The 19,869-nt window shown below is 43.1% G+C and overlaps 1 protein-coding gene across 3 annotated transcripts in view; it reads left to right on the top strand.

The window, feature by feature from the left end:
- Positions 1-19,869, top strand: part of SH3RF3 (SH3 domain containing ring finger 3) — a 456,298-nt gene that overhangs the window by 155,385 nt on the left and 281,044 nt on the right. The window lies entirely within an intron of this gene.

Genomic DNA, 19,869 nt, shown 5'->3' with positions numbered 1-19,869 from the left:
AATAGGGTACTACTCTATTCCTGGGAATGGAGTAAGGACTTCAAAGTTGGGCTCTCTAACTTCAAAGTAAGGGAAAATGTGTGCAGACTCTCTGCTGGCTTCTTCGAAGTAGTGTCTAACTTAGAAGTTAGTTCCTAGTGTAGACACACCCACTGTTACAAAGTGAAGTAAATGAGCAAATTATCTGTTCTCTACTGAGAAAATAAAATAAAGCACAGCTATTAGAATAATTCAGTATCTACACTTTATGGACAATGAAAGGAATTGAATAAAAATAAATGTAATCAAACCTAGCTGATCTGGCTTTGCTATATCCAGATGTGTGTATGGTAGAAATACTGAATTAAACTAATTGTTTACTCTTCCAGAAGTTGGGAGTGGGAGACACGGGATGGATCACCTGTTTTGTTCATTCTCTTTGGGCCTCCTGGGTCAGGCCACTGTTGGAAGACAGGATACTGGACTAGACAATTTTTTTAAAGAAAACTATTTTTCCCCAAAACAACAAGAAGTTCCATGGCACCTTATAGACTAACAGATATTTTGGAGCATAAGATTTCCTGGGCAAAGACCCGCTTCATCAGATGCATGAGTGGGGGGTTCCAGAGGAGGGTCTACATTTATAGGCTCACGAAAAGGAGGGAGCCCAGTCAAGAGGAGGGCCAGAGCTGATAAGATCATTTCAGTCATGGAGGTTGTGGCCAGAACTGTGGACTTCTTGTTGTAAAACAGAAAACTCTGAAAACAGAAATTTTGATTTAGAAACGTTGCTTCTGTGACTTACGGGACTTGTAATTTGTGTATCCAGTGCCCCTGTTCTCCTTCCTTGGACAGGTTCCCCAGCTTCAGTACATGTCCCACAATCAGGAACTCACATGGTGCACCAGGATGACTCAGAGAGAGGGGTGTAGTATGAGACACCAAGATATCATTTCAGTTTTGTGCAAAATTCATAATCATCCACAGAATTCTCCAACCCCCTCCCCCCGCCCCCAACAGTTATAATGATTAATTCTGCAGCAGATGCACAGTGCTAGTATTTAAGAGAAAATTGTGGAATGTAAAAATACACTGTTAGAAATGAAAAAGAAGCTAAATCTTAATTTTAATAGTCCCTTTTCCTCTCCCTCCCCCACTTTTTAATGTGTAGTACTCATGCTTCTGAGGAGTGAAGTATGATTTGCTGGATGGATTACAGTATATTTGCTTCCTTTCTCTGTTCTTTGTTTCCATGGTCTCAGGTTTTCTTTTCTCAGTTTCCTTCTTTAAGTTAGATTTATTCACTGGAAGGGGAATACATTGAACTACTGAAGACTGGGTCACAAGTGCAGGGTACAAAATTAGAATTTTATATAAAGATACCTTGGGAATCCGTGTCAGATAGCAGACTGAAATTTCAGGCTGTGTCTACACTACCTCCCTACTTCGAAGGGAGGATGGTATGTAGGGTGTCGGGAGATTGTTAATGAAGGGCTGCGCTGCATATGCAACACTATATTAAGCTAATTCCCCCCCGTGGCAACTCCAAAGTGTTAAACTTCTAAGTGCCGGCTCGCGCGTAGCCGTGGCTAACCTGCTGCTATTTTGAAGTGCCTGGGCAACTTCGAAGTCCCTGTACTGCTCAAAATTTTGGGGAGCCAGCACTTTGAAGTTTAACACTTTGGAGTTGCCTCGGTGGGAATTAGCTTAATATAGGCTACATCTACACTAGCCAAAAACTTAGAAATGGCCATGCAAATGGCCATTTCGAAGTTTACTAATGAAGCCCTGAAATACATATTCAGCACCTCATTAGCATGTGGGCGGCTGCAGCACTTCGAAATTTACGCTGCTCGCCGCCGTGTGGCTCATCCAGATAGGGTACCTTTTCGAAAGGACCCCAGCTGCTTCAAAGTCCCCTTATTCCTATGAGCAGATGGGAATAAGGGGACTTTGAAGTAGGGAGGTAGTGCAGACAAGCCCTCAGAGTCTAGATCCATATTACCACACAGTCTGATTAGAGGATATGTTTATTTTGTTAATTATATTAGATGTAGTGGACAGAATTGCTGCTGTCTACTCAGACTTAGGCCAGGTGTACATTACAAATTTTCCCTGGAATATCAGAGTCTGTCAGGCATGGGATGTGTGATTTGTGACCAAAAACACCTGTGCTGACAAAATACCCTAGTGTAAATCCAATTATACTGGCAAAAGTGTACTTCTAACAGTATAGTCTATTACATTTTGGGCAGGGACACTGACATAAACTTTCCCAGAGGGAGTGTAATTTTTCCTGTGTGAGCTGCAGCCATGTGAGGCCTATGGCTACACTATGGGTTTGCCTACATGGGCACAAATCTTCGAAATGGCCGTGCTAATGGCCATTTTGAAGATTAATAATGAGGCGCTGAATTGAATATTCAGCACCTCATTAGCATTAGGATGCTTCTGGCTGCGGAGCTTCGGAAGCACTACTTTCAAAAGCGCGCAGCTCGGCGCAGCTACACGGGGGTCCTTTTTGAAAGAACCCTGCACAGTTTGAAATCCCCTTATCCCGCTCACTGATCGGAATAAGGGGATTTTGAAAAGCGCGGGTCCTTTCGAAAAGGAACCCCATGTAGCCACACCAAGCCACGCGCTTTCAAAAGCAGTGCTTTGGAAGCGCCGCAGCCGGAAATGTCCTAATGCTAATGAGGCGCTGAATTGAATATTCATTTCAGCGCCTCATTAGTAATCTTCAAAATATGGCTATTTCGAAGATTTATGCCCGTGTAGACACAGCCTATGAGATAAAGTTTATTTTATAACACTGGGTTTTATAAATTCGAATTTGAGTATCCTCACCTCCTCACAAAGTCAAGTTAGCACAGCCACACTAAATTGCCAAAGATCAACTGCTGCAGCAGTGCATTGTGAGCACCTATTCCACAGTTCCCTCAGCCCTGGAGCATCCTGGGTTTTGCTGCTAGTTCAGTGTGGGGAAAAAATGCGGGTGTCGGATGTCATCTTTCCACAGTACATTGCCCTCATTTCCTGTTATGGAAAACAAACAGCCATGTTTCCAGAAGGAAGGAAGGAAAAATAGGGAATCATAGTGTGTATGTGCTCTCAGATCGCGCAGGTGACTATGCCATGTCAACTGGTCCCTCAGCTACTTGTCCCCCATTTGAAACAACAGTATGGTATGACCTGTCTTAAGGAAGCCATTTGAGGAAGAATTGACTGAAAGCAATGAAGGTTGGAAAGAAAGCATCAACAAAGATCATCAAATTAACTGAAATCTCTTGCTTTTATACTGAATTATCAAAGATTTTACAAAAAGCATATGAAACACATATCTGAAAATATTATGGGAACAGATTACAGCTTGTGTTATACTTCTTTTGTCATTTATTTATGCTTTTGAAGGAAAGCAAGGATGCTAATTTAAACACATCTTGGTTTCCTGAGAGTTACTAGTTGAAAGAAGGCTAAGGACTAACCGTTAATCCAACATAAAATCACATTCTGTAGATTCACTGGCTGAACTGCAAATAATATTGGAAACAGTTCTGTGCACTGAAAATAAAAAATGCTTTCTTGAAAGAAAGCCAACTTTCTGAAGCTTGCTTTGGTACAATGGTTCACGCCATAGGCCGGGGCTGGAAGCTGAGGGACCAGTTGATATGGTCCATTCAGAGAATTTCTCTGGTGGGGTGGGGGCTAGCCCCAAATATGATTGACTTCAGGGCCAGCCCCCCACATACATTGGTGGATGGAGGGTTGTAGCTGAAGGACCAGTTGACATGGTCCCTTCAGGGGCTTTCTGCCAGCCCCTGCTCCACCCCGTGTGTGTTGCCCTGCCCAAAACATAGGAAAGACCAAGATCCCCAGATCATGTTTCCTTTGAGGGGCCATCAGGCTCCCCGGCTTGTGTGGCCTATGAGGGGCCAGCCAGCCCCAGAAAGGCTCCTGTTAGCATTGTGTAGGCACCAGACTTCCCTCTACCCCGCGACAGCCAGACCCCAAAATCTTTGTTCTGGGGAGAGATTTCCCCTTGATGACAGCCAGCCAGCCCCTGAAAATGTTTGCTGCAGGTGAATACTCCCCATCTCCTGGCATCAGCCAGCCCCCAGAAATCTTTGCTGAGCAGGGAGACTTCCGCCCTGGAGACAGCCAGCCCCTGAAAATCCTTCCTGCCTTTGGAGCCTTCACCATGCACAAGCCAGGACATGGTGTTGTCTGGAAGCATGGTCTGCACTGCACCACAGGCATGTGTTTTTATTGGGTCAGGGGCTAGCCATGTGATGTGGTTGGGCAGGGGACAGACCCCAACTGCATGGTGCCTGTGGGGCTTGGTGACACCTGCTCCTGTACAAATGTGAACCTCAGAAAAGAAGTTTCTTGGCCTCTCATACAAGCATGACCCCAGCAGCCTACCTGCCACGTCCTGGGGCAGAGGCTGGTACCAGTGCTGGAAAAAATCTCAGTCTCTCCTGTTACATCCTGTGCAGGGAAGAAGCCATCACCCTGCGCTGGGGCTATTTTTTCATGGATGCATGTGCTGTATTGATTATAAAGAAATGAATTCAAAATGTGCCCAGGGCCCCCCTTCAATTTTGCAGGCTTTCTTGTGCCAAATTCAAATTCACATGCTTCCTGTGACCTACTTCCTGTGCACCTGGATGGAAGTGGCCAGAGTGGACACCCTTGGGGCATTGTGGGATACATATGGGGCACCTCTGGAGGCCAGTAAAGTGGATTTAAGTAAATGCCATTTTTACACTAGTATTAATCTGACCTTTTAAATTTGAACTTGGCACTATGCAGACTTGCATGATCGGTGTAATTATATTGACCTTAGAGACCTAATGGCATTCACAAGGAAGGTGGTGACATTGTAAAATCAAGCTAACTGCCTTAAAATCGACTTCATCATGTATTGTAGACATAGCCAAGGAGTGCTTTGCCAAAATAGTACACTGGTATAGCTGTACTGTCAAAATCTTATATGCATAGACCTGTTCTTATTGATCTGTTCCCTGGTATGGTGCTATTATTCTTCACTGATTACAAACTACAGCATTTGAATGCTATTGGAAGTATGTTTTATAGGTTCAGTTGTCCTCTCTGTCTGGAATCTGCTCAGCTCGAGCATGTGGGTGTATGTGACAGAAGGATCCTAGGTTCTGGTTGTTGCTCTTCATTCTAAATCACTCAGCTTAACATGTTAGGGCAGGGCGTCTGCAACCTGTGGCTCTTTAAGGACTTCTTTGTGGCTCCCAACACTAAAATTGTAAAGTCAAAAAAAACTCAAAGACCCTTCTGATTATTTTTGATAAATAGTGAAGGTCTAAATGCCCAAAAATGAACAGCTCATCTCTAAATAGCAAATGATATGGGATCTCGAAATGTTGGATAAATGTTTGAAATGCTGGATCTCGAAATGTTGGATCCCCCTTTAATATGTGTAGTGCATTGTGGGAGATGATAATATATCTGTTTTGATAATGTTGCTGATAAGTCTAAGTCTTGTTTTTGAAAAGGAAAAGGGAGCTTGAGACATTCCTGCTGTGAAGAGCAACACACATTTTAAGAAAGAAATCTGAAATTAAGGCTACGTCTACACGTGAAGCCTACATCGAAGTAGCCTATTTCGATGTGGCGACATCGAAATAGGCTATTTCGATGAATAACGTCTACACGTCCTCCAGGGCTGGCAACGTCGATGTTCAACATCGACGTTGCGCAGCACCACATCGAAATAGGCGCAGCGAGGGAACGTCTACACTCCACAGTAGCACACATCGAAATAAGGGTGCCAGGCACAGCTGCAGACAGGGTCACACGGCGGACTCAACAGCCAGCTGCTCCCTTAAAGGGCCCCTCCCAGACACTTGCACTAAACACCACAAGATCCACAGAGCCGACAACGAGTTGCAGACCCTGTGCATGCAGCATGAATCCCCCGCTGCAGCAGCAGCAGCCAGAAGCCCTGGGCTAAGGGCTGCTGCACACGGTGACCATAGAGCCCCGCACGGGCTGGGGAGACAGCGTCTCTCAACCCCCCAGCTGATGGCTGCCATGGCGGACCCCACAATTTCGACGTTGCGGGACGCGGATCGTCTACACGGTCCCTACTTCGACGTTGAACGTCGAAGTAGGGCGCTATTCCGATCCCCTCATGGGGTTAGCGACTTCGACGTCTCGCCGCCTAACGTCGAAGTTAACTTCGAAATAGTGCCCGACGCGTGTAGCCACGACGGGCGCTATTTCGAAGTTAGTGCCGCTACTTCGAAGTAGCATGCACATGTAGACACAGCTTAAATGTGAAATAAAATTGGCACAATTAAAATGGGGTTGGAATGGCTTAAAAAAGAGGAAAATCGAAGATGAAAACAGAAAATTTCAAACTGAATGAACCCAATCCTTTGTAAGGGGATCTATGAATGTAAAAGCCAGGGGGTTGTTGGTGCAGGGAAATGAGCATTTGGGATCTCAACTGCCCTCCCCTTTTCAAGGGATACACTGGGGTCTCCCTTTCTCTTCGTAATGTGCACTCCATAGATGCTCTAGTTAGGGGTTCTCAACCTTTCTTCTTTTTTGAGGTCTTTTCCACATGCTAAAAAACCTCCCTGTCCCATCCATGCCACAACTGTTTTTCTCTATATAAAAGCCGGGACTGGTGTCAGGGTCTAGCAAGCAGGACAATTATCTTGAGCCCCAGAAAATTTGATGCTGGCTCCATTTGCCGGAACCTCTGAAACCTGCTTGCAGCCCACCAGAGGGACCTCAGACTCCTGGTCGAGTACCACCGCTTTAGCTTGTACTTTGGAATCAGCCGTATCAACAGGCCTCTGACCTCCTCAGAATGTATGTTCAGGAAATGTCCCTGTGCAAAAAAGGTCTAATAACTGGTTTCAGTTCTCAGCTCTGTTTTCCCTCTTTTTCATCAGACCACATCTTTGTGACTCATTTTATTACCCTTTTTCAAAGTTTCTAGACCTTAGCCTGTACATGTATTGGATAATTTGAAACCTCTGCAAATACATTTTTTTTAATTTTTCTTTTCTTTTTTTTTTTAAATTCAGCATACTTCAAAGACTGTTCAGTTTCCAATTCATTAAATGTATTCAGTGCTTTTCCTGAGAGCCTTGCAGCCAGCGTGGGGACTTCCTTGTCTCCCAGGATTTTAAGTTAATCACAGAATATTTCAAAAGTAGCAGTGAGGTATTCTTTAATAACAATCTGATTCTTTATATGCTGGGCATAGCGGAGAGATCCGTGGAGAGAGGGGAAATATTAGGAGATATTGGATCTGTCCATACTTTTCACACCAGCTCAGGTTATGCTGCCTTTTCATGCTCTCTTTTTCTTGGTCTTCCCTCTCATTCAGTTCCATGGTTCATTAATGAGCAGCTGTCGCTACTTCCAGAGTTTGGTAGTATGTTACTTCTTCTTGTTGTTTTTCTGCCTTCCACTCCGGTGCTCATCTCAGCTTTCTACTTTTGGTTTTCACGCATGGCTATCACAGCTTTCCATTCTTCCTCTTCCTGTTCAGGTTCCAGTTGTTTCTAATTTCATACAAGTTTCACTGTTGCTCATGGTTATGCCGCCTTTTATTTCCTTACCCAAAATAAACAAGCAGAAAACAAAAACCTGTAATGTTTTCTGACTGTTCCCAGCCTTCTTGCTATGAATCAATTACAAATCTAATCTATCAGTTCCCAAGGTGTGAATCTCAGTCAGCTAGCAAGCTGCATAAGGCCTGCAGACTATTCCACCATGATGTTCCGTTCAGGACACTTGTTATGGGGCTGCTATGGCTGCCCCCTCAAGAGGTGGCATCCTGTAAGGCCCCATGGGACTTACTAGTCTGGGTCTTCACCCACAGTCCTGACTACCTGGACAAACCAGACTAGGCAGCTGGACTCAGCAGAGCCCTGTTCCTCCAGGGCCTCACGGCCAGAGTCACTAACAATGCTCCTCACACAAGGCAGTGTGACTTAGTGGCTAGAATCAATAACAACGCCCTCTTTGCACAGGAGAATGCAGCCTCGTGGGCAGAGTTAGTAACAGTGCTCTCCTTGCACAGGGCAATGTTGCCTCACAGCTAGAGTCAGTGACACAGGGTGCCGGTTCACCACCAACTAGGAGACCAGGGCTAACCCTTGCAGTCTAAGTGTGGGGTCAGTGTGCCCGGTCACAACACCCAAATCTGTGAGTTACTTTGGTCTTCCTCTGCCTCAGCAAAATGAGGGCTTTGCTGGACTGTAGAGTCCCTGCCAGCTCCCTGCCACAGCATTCTGTTCACTTCACCAGCAAACTCTTCAAGACTCTGTCAGTCTGAACTTTGCCTTGCTGGTAACATATATTGAACCCCAGTTCTCTACTTCCCCCTGAAATGTCTCTTTGCAATGTCCAATCCCTGTTAGTGGATACTTACAGAAATCAAGTTCACAGCCTCCAAAGAAACAGTGTGCACACCCACCTGTTTATTTACTTCAGGGCTCCCACTTTACTTCAGTGTAGCAGCACAGAGAGTTTTAGTGGTAAACTTAGAATAAATTTATCAACAACAAGCAGAAATTTAAGTGGCAGTAAGGCAGGCTACAACCAAAACAAAACACACATTCTGGTGGCTAAGTAGTTTTCTCACTGACGTCGGGTTACAGCTTTTCCAGGTCTCCAGGCCAATGGATCTAATGCTCACAGAATGATATACCATTACCTTTGTTCCCTGAGGGATGGATACCTAGAATGTTCTTTTGTTCTCCCCTTGTGTTTTCCCATGGTCCATTGTCTTTGCCTCAAGAACCAGAAAGCCTTCGTAGGGTGCAGACAGTGTGCTTATTATCTCCTGTGCCACTGGATGGCTTTGTTTACCTTATATGTTGATATATTTTCATTGTTCCCTGGATCTTATTAAGCCAGTCAGACGGGTAAATCCACATTCGTGCATTCAGGGAAGATTTGGTGAGTGCACTGCCTCCCAGACATGTTTTAAGAACATATTTCCAGCACATACATATAAGACTTCTTATACACAACCCATACATCCATCACTCAGTTATTTTGGGGGGGGCAAACATGTCATCCAATAACATCGTACTTTGCATGACACGTTTTAGAGACATAGTATGACAACAGTGTGTTGTGGGAAGTGAATATGTCGGGTCTGATGTGAGTTACAGTGTAATGGGCCCTCTGCCTATAGACACTGAGGGGCCCTTAAGGTCTTACATACTTTGGGTCTTATAAGGTCACTTTGCACAATTAATGCAGCACAGAATGGTTTTAGCAGACTGAAAATACCTGATAGTCCATCACCTTTCAATTTGTCCATCTCCTTTCAACCTACAAAGCGAATATTAAGTACAGGTTGAACCTCTCTAGTTCGGCACCCTTAGGACCTGACCAGTGTTGAATGAAAGAATTTGCTAGATTACAGGAGGTCATTGTTGTCTAGCAGCATTGCCAACACTTCCACTGCTTACTGGGCTCTTAGAAGACGTTTGGGGGTAAATTGCAGCTAAATAACAGCACAGAACACTGAGAGCCAGGACTGGTATCTGGTAACACTTTATGGGACTACGGGAAATTTGACCACACCCATAAGAAGTGGTTGTCCAGCTAACTAAAATCATGCCAGATTACAGATGTTGCTGGATGAGAGAATGCTGGAGGTTTAACCTGTACTATGAAATACAGGATTGAATTGCTGGAAGATCCAGGGATCATTCCTAGAATGTATATTTTGCATATTGTAAATGAAAACAGTTTAATTTAAAAAGCATGGCTGCTCTGCTTGTGGAAACCATCCCCTACTTACAATTTTAAGGGCTAGCTCTTGGGCCTTGCTGATGCAGAATCCAAGTGGGATATTTTACAAATGATATCAGAGTTCCTCTCATTTATGATCTATGTCCCTTTTCCCTCACCTGTATCCCTGGCACACCCTGGGTGTGGTGCACAGCTAGGTGGGTGGATCTATGCCAAGTGAGAATTCCTCACACTAAAAAGAATTCTGAGTTTGGCCACTTTCAGTCTGTGTTGTGCTGTGAGAGGGCACAAATCAGATCTAACTAGATCTCAGATCTGATTGTGACACTGAGGCTGCGTCTCCATGGAGCCATGCTGCTAGAAGCGAGATGCAAAGGAGAGGTCTCAAAAATGCAAATAAATGCTCATTTGCATATCTGCATGTCTAATTTGCATAATTGTGTAAGATTGCCCAGCAGAAGCTGCTGCCAGCAGAAAACAATCTGCGTAGATGTGGTTCTGCCGACAAAAACTCCCTTTGTCGACAGCCCCTTATGCCTGATTTTTTCCAGGCATAAGGGGCTGCCGACAAAGGGAGTTTTCGCTGACCGAACCACGTCTACACGCCTTGTTTTCTGCTGGCAGTAGCTTCTGCCAGCAGGGCGATCTCACGCAACTATGCAAATTAGCCAGGCAGATATGCAAATGAGTTCTATTTGCATTTTCAAGACCCCTCCTTTGCATCTCGCTGCCGGCAGCCTAGCTCTGTGTAGATGCAGCCCGAGCGTATATAATTTAAAGAAAATTCATACGATAAAAAGGTTAAAGTTGCTTGACACTGTACACAAGATGCTACCTGGTGTGTCTAGTGGTTCCCAGATTCTTCTTTGACTGAGCAATATTGTAATGATGAAGTATTTGTTGTTAACAGAGATCATGACTCAAGTCTGATCTAGATACAGAAATGCCTATTTTCATTCTGTCATCTAACATTATGGCTTATTGCTGCCCTTTTGTAGATTGGTGCAGTTTTTTTTCAGTGGAAGGGCAGAACTGGGACAAATTCAGATCTCTTGCATCATTGTACATCCAGGTTACCTTCTTTGGCATTAGCAAAGTTTCTCTTTATTTACATTGGTTCAATTCAGACTGCATTCTGGCTTCCTAAGTGCAGTGAAGGCTGCTGTTTAAGAGCTCATACAGAGGTGGCTTCTTTAGAATGCACATAATCAGAACTTATAGCCCAAATACTGGGGGCAGGGAGAAAGACAGGTTTGGTAACAGATAAAATGAAAATTTAGATAAAATTGTATAAAATTTTAACAGGTAAAAATGAAAATTAGAATTGGTAGTTACATTGTCCTATGTTTTGTGTGGGTATGGTGTGCAGAAAGCATACATTTCCTCTGCAAACAGAATTACAGTAAACCCTCGATGTAACAGACTAATAGTGAGGAAGGGGCATCTGTTAAAACTGGAAGTCTGTTATATCTGAGGGTTTACTCACTGACCTTCCTGGGTCCTTCCGGCTCCAACAGAGCGTGGTGGCTCCTCCGGCTCCCAGCTGCCCGCACTCTTCCCTGACCTCAGTGGCTCCTCTGACTGCCTCCACTGTTGCCCCCCTGCCCCTGCCCCCGTCCCCCCCCCCCATGGCTGGGATGAGGGATGGTCTCAGCCACAGGGGCAACCAGTGGTGTTTCTGGTGAGTCCCCACGTCCAGTACTGTAAAGTACAGTACTGTACTCTACTTTCTTTGTAGGGGGAGGCTAGCAGACGTCCATTGTTATCGATGTCTGGTAAAATGGGGTCCGCTATATGGAGGGGTTATTGTAGTTGATCTGCATGTGCAGATTTGTAGATGCAGGTTGAGGCACTTTTAAATATTAAAAGCCTCTTTTATTTTTCTGTCATAGTTAGTTAACTGCTGTAAGCACAACAAACCAGCAGTCATGTAGCACTACAGAGACTAACAAATGATTTATTAGGTGATGAGCTTTCATTGGACAGACCCATTTCTTCAGATCTTCAGATAGATCTGAGGAAGTGGGTCTGTCCCACAAAAGCTCATCACCTAATAAATCAGTTTTTACTCTTTAAAGTGCTACATGACTGCTGTTTTATTTTGTTAGAATGCAGACTAACATGGCTACCTCCCTGTTGCTATAAGCGTAGTGAGGCAGCATCTAACAGTTAAAATTGTATGAATAGGTCTGGTCTTTGTGCCTGGGTATGTTACCTCTTAGCTGCCAGTTTTGCAGATGCCTTAATAAAACTAACGGGTAGTTCATCTGAAATGTGGAGCATTCTGTGATCAGAAATTTCTCCTTTGAACATTGACTTCACTGAAACAAACCCTAACGTGCCATGTTTTAGAGAGAGATTTTTTTTTTTTTTACTTTAAATGCTGTCTTTTTGGTTGAATACACTGCATCAGCACTACTATCTTACAATTACTAGATGTCCCTAAATACGCCACATTAAAACTGGGAGTGAGTTCATCTTTTTTTAAATAATTATGTCCTTAAGCGAATTGTAACTGTGGGATGCTGCACTGTTCATGTGTCTCATCATAGAGTTTTGGATACACCTGCTGGCAAATCATAAAAGACAGCAGCAACAAACTCAAATATTTCTGGGTTTAATTTTTCTTTTTACAGGTTTTCAAAGGACTTTTACTCGTCACTTGACATTCTAAATCTGAATCAAAGTCCAAGACTACTACGACACCACTACTTGTTAAGCAATTCAGAAAATGCATGATGATTTCTGCTTAATTATCCAGTTCTGTTGCAATCCAGGAGCTTTGGTTATGCTGAAATAAGTGTGATCATCTGATTATGCTTTGCATAATGTGATGTATCATGTTGTTTCCCATAATGAGATCTGTTTTATAGGACAGTGACTGAGTGGAAAGTGTGAATTCTTTTCTTTTTCTGGCAGATACGGTCTTCAGAAATGCCTTTGAGCCAGTCCTAGACCTTGTCAGGGTGCCCCAGGCAAGGAGCATCTTCAACCCCTCCACCAATTTGTTTAGAATACTTATTTTTTGCATTTATAGTCTGTTTCATGACTGATGCACAATTGGCATCCACGATTCATCCCTGTCATATAGGACAATAAATGTGTACACTAAAATCTGTACATCTATATTTATTCATGTCATTTAAAAGCAAATAAAATCATTTCCTTTAAGCCTATAGAAAACTTTTAATCTTAAGAATGACTAAAACATACTAAACTCAGGAAACTGAACTGTGCACCAACATTAGGTGGACTGTATTTCTGGTTATTTTGCGGCGAACGTCCCACCTATTTATGATGGCCATTGATATCATCTCTGAAAATATGTAGTCATGCTGGATACATTTTCATTCTGAGGCATATTGGAAGATAAAGAATTGGTCAGGCTATTATACGTTAAAGCAGAGTACTTGGCAGATAATGGAATTCATTGCTTTGATCTAGAGAGCAAAGGAGCTGCAGCAAGCAGCAATTGTCTGAATGGCACTAATGAGGTTGTATCCACTGGGGGCTTGTCTTGACTGAAAAAAATGACTGGTGCTTAAAACTGAATTAGCAGTGCATGTTAATTAACACGTTTTGAAACAGCATTTGGATGTAGAATATGCCTACATTAGAGAATTGATCACTTGGTGAATACTTGTTCTGTTCATTCGCTCTGAGGTACCTGGCACTGGCCACTGTTGGAAGACAAGATAATTAACCAGAGGAACCTTTGTTCTGATCCAGTATGACCATTCTTATGTATATTGAAGCATGAACCTGTGTTCTGGGTCATGCATTAGCCACGCCCATCTCTCAAGAGTCCACACAGAAGAGCAACACGTGACCCATACCTGGAGCCACACTGGCACCAGACACACGTGTTGAGTGCCAGTGTTTCTAGGATTTCTGGGGGAATATCCCAGCATCTGTAGAACATTTACTAGAGCTGTTCTGCAGGTTGAAACTCTAATTTGGAACTGTCTCATTCGGCAACCTCCATCGTCCAGCATGATTTTAGTCATTTATCACGGGTGTGGCCAAGTTTCCCGCAGACCCAAAAAAGTTTGTTTGTAGCCACCTCTCAGTGTTCTGTGCTGTTATTTAGCTGTAATCTACCCCTCAGTGTCTTCTAAGAGTTTAGAATGCAGTGGAAGTGTTGGTAATGCTGCTAGACAATACTGACCTCCGATGGTCCAGCAAATTCTCTCGTTCTTCATCGGTCAGGTCCCAAGGGTGCCATGCTAGAGAAGTTCAACCTGTAGTGATTGTGATGTACTGTTAGAGAACTTTTTGGACCTTCCCAGATCCCATGTGGAAGTGTGTTAAATCCACCACATCTGTAGACTCCTCACTTTTGTCCATTCCCACCAAGGGACAAGCCATTCCTTTGCACCTAGGTGAATTTTTCATGAAATGGAGTAGGCAAGTTGCTGAGAGAGCTGTTAAGAAGCCCTTTGTGATGCAACATGAGGAACCTGTCAGGGTGGGCAGGGGAATGGGTTCATTGAAGCATTGAAGCCATGGTGAATCCTATATGGAAGCATGATCCCCATACGTAGACAGGCTCTTCTGATGCAGGAAAATTAGCACAGCACAGCTGGATCACATCATCCCCCATGCAGACCTGGGGTGACCAGCAGTGGCTCCAGAATGTCTGCTCGAGGAAGGAGACTGTAATGGAGTTCTGCAAGGAACTTTTATTGACATTCCAGCCCCAGTAGAGTAGAATGGGGAAGGCTATACCACTGCAGAAACCAGTGCCATTGCCCTTCGAAAGTTGGCTACAGCAGATGGCTGTTGCAAACCAGTTCAGTGGAGACAACTCAGTTTTCAGGGTTGTAATAGTGGGGGGACTGTGAGTGATTCTTATTATAAGGTGATTGTTGTCTGAGGGTGATGGGGATAAGAACTGTGCTTGGATTCATAACTTTCTTTCAGAGATAGAGGCTATGTCTACACTGGGCATAGACGTTAACTGTCAATACGCAACTTAGCTATGCCAATTTCTTAGCTAAAATTGATTTATCATCAGTCAACTTCGATGTCTGTCTACACAGAGGAAGGTCGATGGGAGCATTTCTGCCATTGACCTTCCTTATTTCTTGCCTCTTGCGAGGAGTTCCAGGGTTGACTTTAACCACTGAAAGCCTCATTTCACATGTATGAGAAACAAAACCCCCAGATAATGGACCCTGAGTGGGTTGATCTTCCCTGGTAGTCTGTCTGTAGGCTGGGATTTTCAGAACTTCACTGGGTTGTTGATGGCACAGACGTGCTCAGAGTTTGCTGATCAGAAGAATCCAGCAAATATGTCAACTGGAAATGAGGCTTCCACCCTCATCTGAAGTTAAACCCATCACATTGCATGCCCTCTGGTCTTTCAGTACAGTGTTTGATCTGCTTTCAGTTTGGTGCATGAGGAGCTCTGCCAGCTTCTTTCAGTTGCCGTCATACAGGTGGATGTTTCGGGAACTTTCAGAAGAATCATGGTCTTGAGTATACCCATGCTAGAAAGTAACGAGAACAGTGCTCTGCTCCTCTAGCAAGCTAGTAGCAATTTCTAGGGTGCCCATCTTTTATATAAAATATCTAGAAAAAGTGTGACTTAGCTCAGAAAATGGAGCAATAGAAAATAAAGGGCTAAATGTTGATCAGCAGTATATGCACTAGCAGGTGACTTCTATATAAGAAGGTTGTGTGAGAAGTGAGTGCGTACATGGGATAGAAGATCCCAGTTCAGGGAGTTATGGGAAGGGAAGTGGAGAAATATCTAGACCAGGGTGGCCGACCAGTTGGACATGAAGAGCCAAAATAGCAGTGGATAGAGTACAAAGAGTCACATATATATTTATTTATATTTATATTTTACATATAGATATATAAAATAAATATCAATTGATATATAGATATACAAACATAAATATATAATATGTGGCTCCATGCCCTCCCACTCCCCCACAGCCAGGCACCCCCTGCCCCAACCCAGTCCCCCTCCCACTCCCAGAACCAGGAACCCCAGCCCACTCCTGCTCTAATTCAGTGCCAGCAACTCACAGGAGCAACCATGCTCTTCTCCCACCTAGTGCTGGGGAGCCTGCATGGAGCAGTGGATGGCATTCCCAGCATGAAGCTCTGAGAAGGCAATACTAATGACTCAAAGAGCTGCATGCAGCTCGAGACCTGTGGGTTGGCCACCCTGATCTAGACTAGAGGCCAACACTTTCCCCCTCCCCCAGAGCCAGGCACCCCCAGTTTTTATGACCTTGACACTGCAAAATGGCTGGGTGGGAGGCAGGGCACAGTCGCATGTCAGCAAAATCTTTGACCCATACCCCAGCTCAGGCATGCCCATTGGAAAACTACCTGCACCTGCATGTGCATTTTAGGGATTTTAGTGTGGATGAGAGGGCCTACGTGCAAAAAAGAGAAAAAAAACTCAAGAGGCACAGCATGACATGTGGCAACCCTGCAATGTCAATATCCCCTTAGAATAGACCAAGACAAAGAGGTTAAAAATTTGTTAGCTAGTTGTGGCCAGCTCTTGGGTCACTGAAGGTTTTAAACATCAAAGTCTATGTCTGCAAATTATGCTTATGTGAAGTTTCAAACATGTTAATTACCATGGGTTAACTGAGGCATTTCAAAACACTCATTTGTCCTGTCTAGACAAGTCATTTTGTATAGGAAATAATAAAATGTGCATTCAGTTGGGATGAACAGAAAGGGAAGAAGTAGATTCCACAGGTCAGAGTCTGTAGAAAGAGAGAGAGAGAGAGTGTGTGTGTGTGGTGTTTTAGCATGTCATGGACCCTGAAATGGAACAAAAATAATAAACATATAGGCTACGTCTACACGTGAAGCCAACATCGAAATAGCTTATTTCGATGTAGCAACATCGAAATAGGCTATTTCGATGAATAACGTCTACACGTCCTCCGGGGCTGGCAACGTCGATGTTCAACTTCGACGTTGCGTGGCACCGCATCGAAATAGGTGCTGCGAGGGTGCGTCTACACGCCAAAGTAGCACACATCGAAATAAGGGTGCCAGGCACAGCTGCAGACAGAGTCACAGGGCGGACTCAACAGCAAGCCGCTCCCTTAAAGGGCCCCTCCCAGACACAGTTGCACTAAACAACACAAGATACACAGAGCTGACAACTGGTTGCAGACCCTGTGCCTGCAGCATGGATCCCCAGCTGCCGCAGAAGCAGCCAGAAGCCCTGGGCTAAGGGCTGCTGCCCACGGTGACCATAGAGCCCCGCAGGGGCTGGAGAGAGAGCATCTCTCAACCCCCCAGCTGATGGCCGCCATGGAGGACCCAGCAATTTCGACGTTGCGGGACGCGGATCGTCTACACGGTCCCTACTTCGACGTTCAACGTCGAAGTAGGGCGCTATTCCGATCCCCTCATGAGGTTAGCGACTTCGACGTCTCGCCACCTAACGTCGAAGTTAACTTCGAAATAGCGCCCGACGCGTGTAGCCACGACGGGCGCTATTTCGAAGTTAGTGCCGCTACTTCGAAGTAGCGTGCACGTGTAGACACAGCTATATTGGAAGAAGATACTTTAGGATATGTGCATAAACAGTAGGTTTTTTCCCCACAATAATCCAACACATTTTTCTTTCATAATATTCTGAAGCAAAAGAGTGTTTCCAATATATGTTTTGGTTCATACCAATTTATGTTCTAAGAAGACAGACTTGTTTTTCAAAAGAATATTTGTGAGTGCAATTGAATATGGATGTTTGAATAGTGCATTGAAATATGTGGATTGCCTTGAGTGCTGTGTTTTAGAATTGTTGTACCTTCAATTTAACAGATTATGCTATGCTTCAGTAGACCATTATATTATTCTAGTGTTTCTAATATGACAGTCTTATAGAAATTATATTGGTTCATTATAGAGGTATGGTTAATTAAATCCAGATAATGACCACAGCTCATACAAGAGTTGTGCGATTAAAGGAAAAGCAATGAAGGGCTGATTTTTTTTCTCTACCAGTATAATCCAATAGTAGTATGGTATGTCTGCTGATTAATCTAAAGGGTTTGTTTACTTTATTGTAATCAATGGAGAAAAATACATTATTTACTGTACGGAATGAGATGTGGACAACACAGTTGAAGAATAAATGGTAATCATTAAGATAGACATGGAACATAGGTTATTTAGTGTCTCTGAAAGTATTAACATAATAAAAATGTGGGTTTGAAATATCTGTGGTAAAAATACAAGTCACAATGTGGAAACATTTTTCTTGTGCTCTTTGGGTATGAAACAGAATTGTAAAGAATAAACTATAAATGGTTAAGTTAAAAATAAAAAGGGACGCTCAATTTGAATTTGTGTATAACTAAAAAAATTGAGATTGATCATTTTCCATGGTAGTAAAATGAATAATAATAATGGAATATTTGCTGTTTATTGAGGCATTTTAGAACATGTTACGCAGACCATGTTCCTCCCCCAGATTTGTATAGTCTTACATGGAAAATCAAAAACTTAGCAAGTCTTTTATTTTGGATTTAATCGCTATAAATAATCACAACACTATTATCATTCAATTTTCCCTTTTTTGAATTCAGAAAGCTCAAGCCTGTGTGTGAAAGTAGCACCTGCTGTTGATCTGCAGGGAAAATCTGATGCTTAAGAAAAGCTATTCTCGATTACCTTTGTATTGGTACCTGTTGGGTGTAACTTGTATGGCAAAATCAATATGACACCAGTTCTCCAGTGCCACATTCACAGTATAACTTATTTTCATCAGAAACTGGTGTAAAGTAACCCCCGAAGACCAAACTATTTAGAAAAACAAAAATCAAAACAAAAACACACTACTTCTTTGTACTGGTTGAGGAAAAGAAAAAAAATAAAGCACCAGTTGGGCTGCTTTTCTCAAAGATGATCCCAGAGAAAGTATTTCTAATTGTGAAAAAATAATAAATTCTTTTAAAGAATTTCTCTATAGCTCTGGAGGATTTTTGTAAAGTAACTAATCACTATCCCCGAAGTGTCAAAGGCATTAACAGTCCATATGGCTCTTGTACTACTAGCATAGTGATAGCCTTCAACAACGTGACGACTATTTACAATATGACAAGTTATTTCCTATACTAAATGTAGGCAAGAATGAGGGATGATTGCAGAGGCTGACATAATTATATCTGCTTATCGTTAGTGAAGTGCACAAATGTTCATGTCAGCGCCTTATTAGCGTCATCTGAACTCCCTCATTATCATGCCCCTACCAAAAGGAATGGGCTAGTGCAGACGTAGCTAGCCTGTGTAGCAGTGTTATTTCAAACTAAACTGTTCCAGAATAGCTTGTCCAGAACAGTTTATTTCAAAATAGGGCTGAAGTGTAGATTCATCCAAAGGTGCCACAATCTGTTGTTGTTGAAGACAGAATTTGCATATTAGTCATTGTATGGGCAAATCACCTATCCATAGATGAGTCAGTTCTTTGCAGGTAGAAGCCATTGACACATGCTAATCTGAATATTCCCAGGAAATTTCCTTCATTTTATTTGGTTGTCTCCAGTGCTTCATTGTGAATTTGTGTCCTTTCGATGAGCCATTCAACTTGAATCGTTCCCCTGAAACATGCTGGCTGAAAACTTTGTGGGCATTACCTCAGGGTCGAACATTTGTTATCAGTACAGAACCAGTACTCATAATTCCAAATACAAAAATGATACAGGCGTGCAAATAGCACAATCATAACTAGCAAATCATAATCTTTTCACAGATGTCTTGCTTGATAGCATTTATGCTAGATCTGTTGCAAATATAGAATAGTGGTTGAAACAATAATCTATAGGGTCATTTTCTGTCAGATAACATCACAGCCTGCACACAAATATATGAAAACCAGGAAATAAACTAAAACATCAGTTTGGGGATGATCAGTGCCCTATTTTGAGCTCCATGCGTGTACAGAAAAGTTATAAGAAACATAACATTTTGATGTCACATGATTTCTTGGGTGATGGGGAGAAATCTGTGTTTTGCCAGCCTTAGCTTAGATAGCCACACATTTGGACCATTCACATTACTCTGGATCCCAGGAGGCTCAGCAATTTTCAAGACAATCTGTGCAAGCATTTGGATTTTACAGCACTTAGAAAAATCACT

Source organism: Carettochelys insculpta, chromosome 1, assembly GCF_033958435.1.
Source record: "Carettochelys insculpta isolate YL-2023 chromosome 1, ASM3395843v1, whole genome shotgun sequence".
NCBI classification, from domain to species: Eukaryota; Metazoa; Chordata; order Testudines; family Carettochelyidae; genus Carettochelys; species Carettochelys insculpta.
This window is presented reverse-complemented; position numbering and strand designations above follow the sequence as displayed.